Source organism: Bison bison, unplaced genomic scaffold, assembly GCF_000754665.1.
Source record: "Bison bison bison isolate TAMUID 2011002044 unplaced genomic scaffold, Bison_UMD1.0 scf7180017864492, whole genome shotgun sequence".
Lineage (NCBI taxonomy): Eukaryota > Metazoa > Chordata > Mammalia > Artiodactyla > Bovidae > Bison > Bison bison.
The window spans coordinates 4607231-4612649 of NW_011495051.1; the positions used below are offsets into that span (position 1 = coordinate 4607231).

The window sequence follows — 5419 nt, forward strand, 5'->3', positions numbered from 1 at the left end:
GACTAGTGAAGTCACTCAGTCGTGTCTGACTCATTGCGACCCCATGGACTGCAGCCTACCAGGCTCCTCTGTCCATGGGATTTTCCAGGCAAGAGTACTACAGTGGGTTGCCATTTCCTTCTCCAGGGGATCTTCCCAACACAGGGACCGAACCCGGGTCTCCCGCATTGTAAGCAGACGCTTTTACCATCTGAGCCACCAGGGAAGTCCTAACTAACAGCAACAAAGACAAACCCAATGGACCAAATTACATACTGTTTGCCCCGGAAGCAAGGTCACAACTCCTGCCTGTGGTTTTTTAACTGGCTCTGTGTTGCAGAAAACCGGTGGGGTCCTGGACATTGCGGACCTCCTGCATCTCCGACGGTGCAGCCAAGCATTCGTTTTAGTTTTCCTCCACAACCTCCTTAAAGTAAGCATGAAGTGCAGTCGGGGTTAGGACTCACAGCGAGGGCTACACAGCTGCACCAGGTGCCAAGACAACCAAGGACGTGGCAGAGTGTGGACACCCGGGGGCCGCACCTGCTCTGAGGCCCTGAGCTGTCTAGCTTCCTACCAAGGAGCGTGCAGCCATGCCGGACAGGGCTCCACGGGATCACAGGAAGGTGGCCAAACAAACCTCCAAACCAAACAGAGAACCCCTACTGCTTGTTGCTGGGCGCCACCACCAGATCCTGAATGCAAAGCCGGCTGCCTCCTGATCACTTCAAAGTACCATGGAGAGCTACCTGCCAGGGGCTCAGCAAGGTGAGGAGCAGCTACCTCTGCCTGCTGCCTCTGTCAGACAGTTCCCATTACATGAGGCCCTGCCCAAGTCCCCCAGACGCATCCTACTGCTCCCCAAACGGCCCCCATCTCCCACTTTACTCCAGCCCATTCTCTGTCTCTGAACTCAGGTGGGAATTCGACTGGTACCTAAAACACCCTCTTCGCCAGGCCCAAACACCGCCCCTTTCCCAACACCATTCAAAGCTCTGCCCTTACTTCCTGTCACCTCTCTCCAGATGCTTCAGCGTGTAAGCACACAGCAGAGCCTGACCTGTCCTATACCCAACGATGCCCGCAGGAAATGGCGCAGTGTGAAGAATCCGCCTGTCAATATAGGAGATTTGGCTTTGATCCCTGGGTTAGGAAGATCCCCTAGAGGAAAAGGCAATCCACTCCAGTATTCTTGCCTGGGAAATCCCACGGACAGAGGAGCCTGGCGGCTACAGTCGATGGGGTTGCAGAGAGCTGGACACAACTTAGTGACTAAACGACCACAGTGGGACTGCTGAGTGAGTCCGTTTTCCAGTTAACTGAGAGGCAGGCTGAAGATATGGTGGAAAAGTTTTAAACTTGCAGAACTACAAGTATGTTTTGTCTGTACACAGGATCTCGGGCAGAACTTAAAATTTTCTTCCAAGTATACAAAGGTGGCACCCTCAGCCCTAATCTGCCTCAGGTGAGAGGCACGGGGGGTTCAATGTACACTCTGCAGTGCAAACCTCAGAGTTAATGCTTATTGTTTAAGTTCATGAAACTTTGAAAAATTGCTTCTCACTTATCCTAAGTATTAAGTTGAGGGCAGGGCATGCGGGTGGTAAGAATCAAGTGAACGGAGAACTTCAACCATTGAAGCACATCAATAAACACTCAGCTGCATCTCATCCTCTCAGGGGTTAGGTTTGAAATCAACAAGGTGAGGGACTTCCCTGGCAGTCCAGTGGTTAAGACTGAGCTTCCACTGCAGGGGAGATGGGTTCGATCCCTGGTCAGGGATCCCACATGCTGCACAGCATGGCCAAAAGCCAAACAAACAAAAGGCAAAAAACAAGTCAGGTGAGTGGGAGCCCCCCACCCCCCCACCAGGGGACACTGAGCAACGTCTGGACATTTCTGGTTGTCATGACAGCGGGAAGGTGCTACTAGCATCCAGTGGGTGGAGGCCAGGGAAACAGACCAACACCCCCGGACACCCAGCGAAGCAGCACAGAGAATGCTCTGGCCCCAATGCCCAGAGTGCCCTGGCTGGGAGCCCGTGGCTAGACGGTCATGTGATCAAAGTCAGGACAGAACCAGAGAGGGCGGACAGCCCAGCTCTGGCTGCATCCCATCCTAGGCGCGCCCCAAGGCCACCTAGTTCAAACTCACTTTTTGCTCTCTCTGGCTTTGCCTTGGGCACTTCAGCTAAATGTGTCTATAACATAAGTCCTCCATGGTAAAAATAGCTTCCATTTCCTCCTGACTGTTTATTACTGGGCTGAGATAGGTGCTAAATCATTTATATGTATTAATTCAGCCAGGGCTCAGAGCAACCGTGTGATAGATACAATCACCATTATCCTCATTTTACAGTTGAGGAAACTGAAGCTCAAAGCGGCTAAGGAGTTGCCTAAAGTCACTCAGAGAGGACAAGGCAGAATCAAAGCACAAGCCCAGTTCCCAGGCAGAGACTGGGGCCCGCCATCACGCCACGCCACAGGCCTTGGCTGAGGGAGACACACTATGTCTGAAGACACTCCTGACGGTCCCGGCCCCTGGGGGAGGGGCACAAGGCAGGGAGTGCTGCCAGCATCGCGTATGGAGGCAAAGACGCTGTGGGGATGCTCAGCACCCTACACAGCAGAGGACAGCCCCTCAACAGAGACTCATCTGGTCCAACGTGTCAAGAGGACCAAAGCTGAGAAGCCTGCGCCTTACCATCTCTCGGGTTTCCACCACGTGTCTCTGCAGGCCAGCAAGGCCTCATGTGTATATGGTATCAAATTTTAAGGCGGGGATCTAGAATCCAAGGTCTCCTACAGCTCCAATATGCTCTGCTCACCTTCTTCACCTTCACCAGAAACCAAACGCTGCCTTCACACCCTGATGCCAGTCTACCAGGCAGAGTAACTCCAGAGACAAGATGGTTAACGACTTTGGGATGTGTGTACCGCACCGCCCCTCCCCCCCACCACACACTCACTCTCTCCTAGGAAACATTCCAACGGGACTTTAAAAGTCACAGACTACAGGACTACCAGCAAAGGTTGTGGGAGTGGCTGTCACCATCCCTGAAGAGATCACCATGGCAATGAGAGCCAACAAGACGCTGAACTCGACACACATCTGGAAATGCTTCTCTCTACACAAGCACGGCCCTCTTAACCAGTACTGCACTACTCAAGCTGGCGGTTCTCAACCCTTGTTGCACAGCAGGATCACATGCGCTGCTTTCTGTCTCTACAGATGCCCAGGAGTTAGGATGGGTCTGCTTAGGATCCCAGTCCAGAAAGACAGAAGCCAAGAGGGCGTGTGAGCTTCAACGACAAGTGGGAACGCACATGTATGGGGCAGTCCCCTAAGCTTCACAATACATAGGAAAGGAAGTCCTCGCTCACACAGAGGATGAGAAACTGAACATGCTGGCGGGCTGCACAAGCCAAAACCAGAAATAGAGTCGAGAAACACATGACAACCAACTAAAGCACGGCAGAGATACGGGAGGCACAAAAGGCCACTAGGATTCGACTTTTTTGAGGCCAGAACTAGTGTCAGAGGCAAAGTACTAGGTGAGTGTGGCATTAACTAGGCAAAAACTTTAAGTACAAAACATTCCATTGTCTCTATTTTATACACTGATCAGTTCAGCTACGCAACTGACAGCTCACGTGCCAGTACCTATGCTAGACATGGTGTCCCTGGATAACCTGAATCCATAATTTCCCCTTTGTGCTCACAGGTACACCTCACTCATTCATTCAACAAACATTCCCTGGATCCCTATACCCTGTGCCCGGCACTGTTCTACATCAGGGTGGGGTGGGGGTCCATTAATGACAGACAGAAACCCTGCTCCTCATGGAACTTACATTTTTGAAGAGGGGTAGTCAGACAAGCAAGTCAACCCAGCTTGCTGGTAGGTGATAAGCACTGTGGAGTAACATGAAACAGAGTGAAGGGGATACAGAATGAGGATAAAACTTAAAATAGGTGGTCGGAGAAGTTCTCAATAAAGCAACATGTGAGGAGGAACCTGAAGGAGGTACAGGAGCGAGCCACAGGGACAACTGGAGGAAGACTGACTCAAGCAGAGGAACCGGCAGGTCCAGAGGCGTAACAGAGGGGGATATGGCGCGCGAGAGACGGGCACTGAGAAAGCTGGAGTAGTTAAAGCAGGCCAAGTCGGGAGACAGCGGTGGGGGAGAGGACAGGGAGGTCTTGGGGCACGGGGGTCGTCTGCCTTCTGGGTTGCGAAGCTGCCAGATGGGTGAAGATGGCAGGGAGGACCAAGCAGTGGCAACAGGGGTCATTCTCTGGAAAGATTTGAAGGTAGAACAGACAAAGATGTGCTGCAGTGTGTGAGAGAAAGTCATCAGGGGCGACTTCAAGGTGTCTGGCCTGAGCAATTTTAAACAACTGGACCTGCTATTTACTACTAGGGGAGAAAGCTGGCAGGGTGGGCAGGTTTGGGGGAGAAAGATAGGGGTTTTATTTGATATGACATCCAAATGGAGGTGTTGAATATGAGCCCTGAGTTCAAGAACGTGAACGGGCCAAACTCGCAAATATATAAGGTGTGTCCTACTGACTCTCTTTTATCCAGTGCCCGATCTGCCTTTAAATGGATCTTGTGAATGGAATGCCTCAACCCTCCACCAGCTCCTTTAACTGATCAAAGAGATGTGGTACAGATGAGAGGTGAAGTGGGGGCTCTGAAGTTAGACCACGTTGATGCACATCCCTGCTCCTTACTAGCTATGTGACCTGCCTTGGAGGAGTAACTTAACCATTCTAACTCAGTTTCCTCACCGACAACCAGGGCTGATGGTACCTTCCTCTGGGAACTTCTGTGCAGAGCGAGGACTTCCCCAGATAGCTGCCCGCCCAAGTCTTTGAACAGTACCTGGTACTGCCCCAAATGCTTCACCAGGGTGAGCACTTAGGATTGTCATTTGTGCGGGGGAAACCTCAGGCCAGCAGGGAGCAACGTATGAGGGGGAACCAGGGCCAGGCAGGCAAGACCGCTTGCCCGCAGCTGTGCACCTAAGAACGGAGGAAGCTAAACACAAGCCTCAGAAAGTCCTGAAGCTACGAGCGATCTGAACATCACAGGGGATTTCATCAGACATCGGCTGATGGCGCGCTTTCTCTGAGCCGTTCGGAACTGTAACCTTGTCAAAATCGTTCAGCTGGGATGTCAGCACTTCGCAGAGAAGGGGATCACACAACCTTGTCTCCCTCTGGAAGTGCAACCAAAAAAAGGGCCGAAAACCAGCTAGGGCTTTCAGCGGCCCACACCCTGCGGCTGGGGCCTCAAGGAGCCAAGACGAGGCGCGACTGTCGGTCGCCACTAAGGATCCGGGGTAACTGGCGGGAATTGGGGGCCTGAGTTGAGGGTGGGGACGAAAGCAAACCTGACGTTCTCAATCCTTGGCGTGGGGAACCGCCACAGGAT

The 5419-nt window shown here is 52.4% G+C and overlaps 1 protein-coding gene across 4 annotated transcripts in view; it reads right to left on the reverse strand.

Moving 5' to 3' along the window:
* The window catches only part of RANBP3 (RAN binding protein 3), a 50572-nt gene that overhangs the window by 44523 nt on the left and 630 nt on the right, over positions 1-5419 (reverse strand). The window lies entirely within an intron of this gene.